Source organism: Mastomys coucha, unplaced genomic scaffold (assembly GCF_008632895.1).
Source record: "Mastomys coucha isolate ucsf_1 unplaced genomic scaffold, UCSF_Mcou_1 pScaffold5, whole genome shotgun sequence".
Lineage (NCBI taxonomy): Eukaryota > Metazoa > Chordata > Mammalia > Rodentia > Muridae > Mastomys > Mastomys coucha.
Window position 1 is genome coordinate 83,507,830 of NW_022196911.1, and position 9,444 is coordinate 83,517,273.

Here is a 9,444-nt window from a genome sequence, read left to right on the forward strand (position 1 = left end):
CACACACACACACACACATCACTTTTGTATGCCCCCTATTCTGATCATCTTATTTTGGTTGGGATTTTGATGACCAGGCCTCCTGTCCCCTTCTGTGCCCTGCACCACATCAGGCCCCTTGTCTGGAGTTTCAGTAAATGCTTTTAAATGTCATTGTTGTTGAGTGAGTCGGTGTGATGCTGCTATCGCTCACGTGGAGATGTTTCTCTGCAGGCTACGGTAACATGCAACGCACTGCATGCTGGGCTGCATGCTGACCTGTGTCTTCCCATTAGAAAGAGATTTTTCCCTCTCTCCATCAGATGAAGGTTTACATTTCAGAGGAGTGAGACAATACAGCCCAGGACAGAGAAGAACAGAAATGGCAGGGCCTGTGGTTTTCTCCATTTCAGTGGGAAGGCTGCTTCCTGGGGGACTTCACAGTGAAATATTCAAGTGCGACGTCACCCTGGTGTGGTTTGCTCAGTAGCTGTTTGTAAGCAGCAGTTCCCACAATCATCTACAAAAGGTTTAGCTAGGCGAACCTTTCTCTCCCTTTTCAGCGGTAGACCCAGCACCTCTCTCTCTCTCTCTCTTGAGTTTAACACTAGATCTTTAAAGTGAGGTGTTACATAATCTTTCTTTCAGAAGAATATCTTTCAAACTATTGTGTTTTATAGATTTCCAATTTTATTGCCATAACAGATTTACTTAGCGTGTAATTCTGACCCTCTGTAGAAGCTCGAGTGTATGTAATGATAACCCGTCCTTCACAAAAAAAGAGATGTTGGAATACAGTAGGCATAAATGTATCTCTCAGTGTAGAGCTAGGTCTGTCATCTGGCACAACGCTGAGATTTGTGTGTGTTTAAAAATAGGAAACTTACCATTACACCAGACGGCCTCGTACAGACCATGTTCTTTCTTTAGTCTTTGAATAGACAGGGACTGCTGTCACACTTTCTGGCTTTTGCTAAGCCATTACCTTATATTGTTTCCCCAGAGTAACTAAAGATCCTGTTTAATATTTGCCGGGTTTGCTACTTACTGATGGCAGAACAAGGCTGTGGTGGCAACCTTGTGGAGAAGGAAATTAGTGTGGCTTATCTATTTCTATATATTGCCAGCCTGTCCAAGCAAACCCATTATATGGACCTATTATATGGACCCATTATATGGAAATCTGATAAGGAGCTCTGTTTTTCTCCTGATACACTTGCCTCTGCAGCACCATGTCCTACTTTGGAGAATCTGGGATAGGGTTTCAGCTTGCGAGGCATGATGTCTGGAATGTCTGTAAAATAGGGGAGCCACTGTGCCTCCGTGGGTTTCCCCAGCTCTAGAGGAGAGAAGGGATGGGAGGGTGAAAGGGCCTATTTTTCCCCTAATAGTCCTGAAGTTCAAAGACACAGCTGGTGTCTCAGTGGTGCCAGCGCATCTGGAGCAGCCCAGTTAGTTGAGAAGTAGCTGTCGCCTGTGCCCTTTCCGTTGTTTGTCTCTGAAGTCCTTTGCTGGTCCCTGGTGGATCACTGGCCCAAGTCCTGCCCTTTTTGCTGGGCCTCATTGAATTCCTGTGTACTAACTGTCTTACCAGTAGGGTCTCTAGGCAGTGGGCAGTAAGTGCACACCACAATGTGTGAGGAAGCTTATTGAAAATCTTGTTTCTGCATCCTTCACGATTAATGCTAGCGCATTCTGGGTCACTTATGTTTCTCCAAGAACTTTGTGAACGATGTCTTGCCATTTGTACAAAATCCAATGCACAGCTTTTCATCGCTCCTTCTGACATTGTCTTAGACTTGAGGTGTGCTCTCACCTTCTTTGAGGCTATTTTCAAGAATGATCCAGGGCCAGATTCTAAAGTATTCTCTGGGTTCCTCCTAAAACTTACCATCTCCTTACAGGTGAGTGTTAGCCTTAATCTTTCAAGCTTACCATCAAGTCAAATTATTTTCACAGATTCAGTGCAACCAAGACTTCTTCTTGTATTCTGAAAGTCAAACTGACCTTAGCCCAAGAAAGAAGATTACCCCAGCAGATAGGTGTCCAGAGGATGTAGGGAGTGTCTCTCTGAAGTGCCCCAACAATACATAATTGTTCTCATTCAGGGCATTGTTCATGGGTTGTGGGCCAACTGAACACATATTGAGGGCTGGAGAGGCTAAGGGAGCTTCTACTTAGCAGGTGCGAAGCTTGGGTTCGGTTCCCAGCACCAAGGGGAATAAAAAAACAAGCAAAACAAAAGAGTGAGTGTACTTGGCACATAGTGTGGTTCAGAGTGCTTGCAGCATGGTGGTAAAGCTCAAAAATCCAATCCGTTAATAAAAACAACCACGGTAGGCAGAGCACAATGCCCCTGGCCTGAAATCTCAGCACTGGTAAGGTAGAGACAGGAGACTCTAGAAATCGAGGTCATTCTCAACTGCATCAGGAGTTCAAAGACAACCTGGTCTTCGTGAGACCCCCATATGAAAAAACAAGAGTCCAAATCTATCTCTTCTACCAGGAAGATAAAGTAAGGAGCGGTTGGAGTAGGAGAGCCTTTCTCCTGCTGCCCAGGATAAGCCAGCAGTCGCTCCAACAAGTTAGCACATAGATAACAAAGTCCTATCCATTGACGCTACAAGGAATGCTTAGGTAGACACAATGCAACCGTGTCGGTTGTATTCACGTTTAGATAAAAGAGTGGAGGTTGAACTTCATTTCTTTCTTTCTCTGGTACTAAAAATGGCACCCAGGGCCTAATCTACGGTAACGGTTTGCTAATGGACTGTGTTTCCACATGGGTCCACGGATGGAAATTTTTTGAAAATCATGTAATTTTTCCTTAGATTGTGAGAGAACTGAGGTAAGGGGTTTTGGAGTGAATGATAACTAATGTCCCCCATAGCGACCTTAGAGATCTCTGTTCTCCATGCAGTGGCTGTCATTTATTCCCCTTTCAAATGTATTCAGAGACCAACAGGTACTTAATAGGTCATAAAATCCTCCGGCTTCCTCTTAGCAAGCTTGGTGCTCTCTGGTTTGAGTGTTCTTCACTGTCTATGTACCCAGAAAGCTTTTCCACCGATGTTGGTGATAGGGCTGGTTCAATGTGTACTTCCGAAAGCATTCTAACTCTCCCAGGCACATGCCACCCAGGCTCTTGGGATTCAGCCCAAAAGAGAGGCATTTTGGTTCTTCCCAATTTTTATTTCCTTTTGTATTGTTTTGTTTTTGAGACAAGGTCTTCCTGTACCCTGGTCTCCTCCTACCTACACCTTCCAAGTGCTGACATTATGAATGTGTACCACCACATCAGGCCTGTTTGGCTTTTGAGTTGGGATCTGCTGCATATTCCAGGGAAGACTTGTCTGTGTAGCTTAGGCTGGCTATGACCTTGCAGCAGCACTCATGCCACCAAAGTGCTAGGATTATATGTGGGCACCACCAATGCGAGGCTCTGTGTGTGTGTGTGTTTTTTTTTTAAGTTTCCTATTCTGTTCTAGCATCAAGGTGATTTTTTTTTTCAGCTTGTACATTGCCCTTTCTGTTCTCTGTCCAGTGTTCTATATGTAGCAATTCTTTTAGGTCTCTTACTTAGGAACTGTTTGCCACATCACGTAGTACAGATTTTTGTTTCATGTCAAGGATCTTATTTCTCTACCCTACCATCCTCTGGCCCCTAGCTGCAAAGACTCTTACCTATACCTACACCCAATCTGGAGTCTCTTAGATCCAGAACGAACCTTCACCTTTTCCTCTGTCCAAAGTTGTCCTCATTCAATGTCCTCAGCATCTGGTTCACGACTGATTCTTTTACTATTTTGCTCTGGTCCAGGAGAAAGGGAAGAAAGGAAATGGAGGGGAGTTGAGGGGGAGAAGGAGAGAGAGAGAAAGGGTTGGAGGGAGAAAAAAAGAGAGAGGAGGGAGAGAGAGAAAGAGAGAGAGAGAGAGAGAGAGAGAGAGAGAGAGAGAGAGAGAGAGAGAGAGAGAGAGAGAGATTTTGAACACTCCTTTTGTGTCGGCATCTCTGTGAGGTGCTTTGGAAAGACTCCAGCCAGGCATGGAAGGGTTCTTTGATAATATCTGACGGGTGGGTAAGAATTTCGGGCACCTGGCCAAGATACACACTGCCTGTAATCGTTAACTCAGTCTGTAAACAGTTCAAACGGCACCGAGAGGCCGTCCTTTATTACATTAGAAGAAGCCTTTCATCTCTCTTGCTCAGGAGCCAGGCATCCAGGATTGGCCTCCACTATGGCTCTGCAGCCGTGGTATTCTGTGCACAGCACCAAGACCCAAGACATGCAGGAACATATAATGGAGCCTTCTCCAAATGACTGCCTTTCAAGCTTTAGGCATTGGAGCAATAACTCTGGAACTTCCTGTTGCTTTGCACCTGGCTGATGCTGGGAAGGAAAAGTGTGGGGAGTGGGGCCAGGAACAATCAGCGGGGAAAGAGATAGAAACTCCGTTTTCCACCCACACAAGTGTCTGCAAACTCTGGGACCTCCCCCCTCACATTTCATTCTGCCCCCTGGCTCCACTGATTCCGAGCTTGGTCCTCAGAGTATCTGTTGCCTCCAATTGCTCAATATCCCCAGACCCTAGTTTAGGGTCTAATGCTATGCTGTAGAGCCCCCACCCCGCCAGGAGCCAAAGCTAACAAACCTTCCTGCCCTGGAGGTGCTAGCTAACTGAGACCTTAAGACAATACTAGATCTATAGGAGAGATAAGCTGTCCGAGTTTATAGTAAGTGCCAAGTAAGCTGTACAATGGGGTTTATGGAAGCTCACAATGAGAGAGTAGCCGTGCACACAGGGCCGGTGGGGGAAACCCCATTGCATTCTGTGAAAAGTAAAATATTTTTCAGTGCATTAAAAAAAAAAAAAAAAAGTAGCTTCTTTCAAGTCTCTCTTTCACTTCCTTTCTCTAATGAAAGTTGCTGAGCAATTGAGTGTTTTAGGCACTTAACTGAAATCATTAAACTTGTGAGCTGTGTGTTTGTTTTTTGAAACCACGTCTCACATAGTCCAGGCTGAGAATGACCTTGAGCTCCTGATCCTCTGCCCTCCACCTCCCCAGCACTGGGATCACAAGTGTGACCCACCACACCCAGGGTATGCTGTGCTGGTGAACAGATGTAGAGTTTTGTTCGTACTAAGAGAGCACTCTTATCAACTGAGCTGCACAAGCAGCCCCTTAACCTTGTCTCAGGCTTTGGGAAATGAGCTAGAATTTTGCCGAGTAGAGAGTTCCAAGACCTGTTTTCCCTGTCTTGTATTCTGAACCCTAACAATGATACAGGAAATCCAATCTCAACTTACCAAAGCATCTTACTTACCAAAGGCACTCTGACCCTGCCTCATCTCTTCATTTTTAGACAAAGTCTTGCTCTGTAGCCTAGGCCAGTCTGGAATACACTATGTTGCTCAGGCTAGCCTTAAACTCAAGGCATTCCTCCTGCCTATGTCCCAGATACTGGAACTATTGGTATTAGCTTCCATGCCCTATGTAGAAAAACCCTTTTCTTTCTTAGTATTTTTGAAAATGTTCAAGTGTAGAGACTAATGTTAGCAGAAAGAGTTCATTTGATAAAGCCAAGTTCCAGAATTTAGATTGTGTCATAGTTTTGTCTGTTTGTTTGTTGTCTTGAGTGTCTCCAGCCTAGACCTCAAGGTAGGGTCATCTTGAACTTGTGATCTTTCTGCTCCCCATCCCAAGCTCTGGGATTAGAGGCATGACCTACCATGTCTGGTTTCTTCACTGCTGAGAAATCAAGCCCAGGCCCTTTTGCATATTAGGTAAGCATCCTACCAGCATATGTAGGCCAGAGGTTTAAATAGATGTGCAATAAAACCTCACGTGAATATTATTGAAGCCGAGCATCAAAGATCCAGGGTTTGCCCCCTCTACCAAAACCTTGAGTGTAAGCAGCTACTCTCCCTCTGCAGAACAGGGGGTTAGCCTTTGCCTCAGTCTTCTAGGAAAACAGAGAGCCCAGAGATATTCTTCCCGAGGAAGGCACAGGCCGCCGTAGACTCGAACTCCTCCTCAGCTGACTCCTATTTCAGTTGTTTACTTTTCATTTTGCTCAGATTTCTGGGTCATCTTATTTACTTTGCATTGGAGGTTTGTCTGTTTCTCTCCATCTGGATTTTCTGAGCTGATTCTGAAAATTGCTTTGGGGAACTGGGGGAAAAAAAAAAGATGACTGAGCTGCTGACAGTGTGCTTGTCAGTGCTCAGCCCACAGCCTTTGGTGTATTCAGTAAACTCGTGTGTGTGTGTGTGTGTGTGTGTGTGTGTGTGTGTGTGTGTGTGCACGTGTATGAGTGTGTGTGTGTGTATGTGTGCGCATGTGTGCACACGTGTATGAGTGTGTGTGTGTGTGTGTGTGTGTGTGCACATGTGAGGTGACAGAGGAATCCTCTAATTTTCTTCATGAATACAGAATCTGCCTTTTGAGACATGACCAATCTTGACTTTTGGCTTGCCACCCTGGTTGCTTTTCTTCAATGTTTAGTGGAGAAAGTACCAGGAATTGTTTTCTCCTCTTCCAGTCACACGGTTGCACAAGTTTATGGAGTATCAGGGCACTTTTAGAGGTTTGCTAAAATGCACATATTGAACTCTCCCTTGAGGGTTTCTGACCCGGCACATCCAATGTAGGGCCTGAAACTTTCTGAAAATTCCCAGGTGGTGTTGAAGCTGCTGACCTAGAGCTGCGTGTTGGGAGCCACTGCTCTAGGCTACTTCCTATCTCACAGTCATTGTGACACCAACCCTTTCCGCTGTCATCCTAGGGCAAGAGGCAAACAACACTCAAGACAGATTGGCCTTAATGTTTCCTGAGTGACCACTTGCTTGTGACAGATTTTTGTCTTGCTTGCAGAGATAAAACGCAGCCTTAGAGGTCATGTCCCCGAGGCTAGGTCAGTTACCTACCTACCACCACCAGCCATTCAATGTCTTATTGGTTTGAAAACAGCAGGCAGCAAGTGGGAACCTGCTTTAGGAAAAAAATATTAGGTAGACTACAGAGCTGGCACTACAGCTCCGGGGGATGAAGCCAGTGCTTGCTCAGTCTCTGTGCTGTCTTCAGGAGTTTCCACTTTTCTGAGCTAATGCACAGTCTGTGCATTAGGTGGTATTAAAACCTAATGGTTGGGCGTGGTGACACATAAGCCCAGCACTTGGGAGTTCAAGGTCAGCTTGGTCTACATAGAGTTCTAGGATAGCCCAAGCTACTTGGTAAGACCCTGACTCAAAACAAAACAAAAGACTAGTTGGGGCCAGTGAGAAGGTTCATTGGTAAAGACACTTGATGCTAATATTACAAGCCTGACACACTGAGTCCTATCCCAGAGTCCACATGAAGGGAGAGAGAGAGGGAGAGATGCCACAAAGTTGTTCTATGACCTCTATGTGAGCACCATGGCATGTTGTGCTCTCTCTCGCTCTCTCTCTCCTTCTATCTCTCTCTCTTTCTCTCTCTTTCTGACACACACACACATGCATATGCATGCACACGCACACACGCACACACACACACACACACACACACCAGAAACAGCAGCAAGAATCATCACATTCAATTTTTTAGAATAAGAAAAAAGGAAAAAATCAGTCAGGCAATGGTGGTGCACGCATTTAATCCCAGCACTTGGGAGGCAGATGCAGGTGGATTTTTGAGTTCGAGGCCAGCCTAGTCTACAGAGTGAGTTCCAGGACAGCCAGGGCTACACAGAGAAACCCTGTCTCGAAAAAAAAAAAAATGCTCCATCCTGGGGCTGGAGGGATGGCTCATCAGTTAAGAGCACTGACTGCTCTTCCAGAGGTCCTGACTTCAATTCCCAGCAAACACATGGTAGCTCACAACCATCTGTAATGAGATCTGATGCCCTCTTCTAGTGGGTCTGAAGACAGCTACCGTGTACTCATACATAGATAAAATAAATAAGTAAACATTTAAAAAAATAAAAAATAAAATAAAATGCTCCATTCTATGACCATGAATAAAGACATAAACAGTGTTTTTGCAAGCTTGTACCTCCAGTTCATCTACTCAAACTCTAACTCCTTGTTGCTGCTGAGATAGCACATCCCTGTGCTGTCTATCGGGCTGGCCTAGAACTCACTAGGTAGCTCAGGTTGCCCAGGCTGACCTCCAGCTTACAGTCCTTCTGCCTTACCGTCCTGAGTCCCAGCCATACAAGCATGGATCACCAGGCCAGGCTCAGACTGCCATTCTCAGCACTGACTGCTTACCAGGTTTAAATGTCGTCTCTCCTTCAACTCTCCACGACTGACTGAGAAGTCCCTGTTGAAAGCTGCTCCTCTGGTTAATGAACATCTTTTGTTCTGTTTTTAAATATATGGAACACTTCCTAGGTTTGCATGCCATCCTCGCACAGAGGCCATGCTAATCTCTGCATCCTTCCAATTTTAGTAGATGAGCTACTGAAGCGAGCACCCCGCCCCACCCTTGTCCCCTGTCCCCCATCCCCTGTCCCCTGCCCCATGTCTCAGGTTTAGAACACCCAACTTCTTCCTCTCCTTCATCCCTGCAGTCCAGTCTGTCAGCAGATGGTCTCAGCACTTCTCCCATAACTTCTTCGATTCACCCCTTGTAACTGCCGCTTCCCGAGGTCTCGCCCTCACGAGCCTGATGCTGGGATAGTGGCTTTTTTCTATTACCCATTTCCCTTCATTCCACTCTTGTTTTTATCTTCAGAGTAAAATTAAGATGCTCACAACACTTTTTTTTTTGAGGGGGGGAAAGGGGTGTTTGTTTGGGAGAGAATTTTGTTCTATGTACCCAGGGTAGCCTTGAACCCATTGTGTTGCCCAGGCTGGTCTCCAACTCACAATCACTCTGCCTGCTTCAACCTTCAGAGTGCCAGCATGACAGGCACGAGCCACAGAACCCTACCCAATACTGAGTCAATAATAAGCACCTCTTGTTCAGAACTTTAGGGTGACTCTTTTTGCTTATATGGGAGAACAAATGCTTGTCTCTTTTTCTTCCCTGCACTTCTTCCCAAATTCCCCACACCTACCCAATCCCTCTCCTGCTCTCTTTCTCTTTATTTAAAAAAAAAAAAAATCCCAAGAAACACACACACACACAAAACGCTACAAAAAATGGAAACAAAAATATACAAGCAAAAGACTGATAGAACAAACAAATAGTTGTCCACTATAGATAGCTTCTTAATTGGGGGTGGGAGCCCATGCCTGCTTCCCCTTCTCTGAGCCGGGACCCCATCTGGCTTGAACCTGTGCAGGTCCAGTGCATGCCACCACAGTCTGTGAGTTCATATGTGTATGAGTTCATGTGGACATCAGCCCTGTTGTCTGCAAGCCACTGTTTCCTTGGCATGAGTCACGCCTCACCTCTGGTCCTGAGAGTCTTTCTGCCTCCCCTCCACTTAGAGTCTTGAGCCCTAGAGGGAGGGAGGGAGGGAGGGAGGAGAAGAG

General features: G+C 45.7%; 1 protein-coding gene and 1 non-coding gene across 3 annotated transcripts in view; one reads left to right on the top strand and one right to left on the bottom strand.

The window, feature by feature from the left end:
- Positions 1 to 9,444, top strand: part of Rnf43 (ring finger protein 43) — a 71,071-nt gene that overhangs the window by 21,064 nt on the left and 40,563 nt on the right. The window lies entirely within an intron of this gene.
- Positions 8,334 to 8,437, bottom strand: LOC116079360. Its single transcript, XR_004113927.1, has one exon. It is a non-coding gene; the product is annotated as a U6 spliceosomal RNA (small nuclear RNA).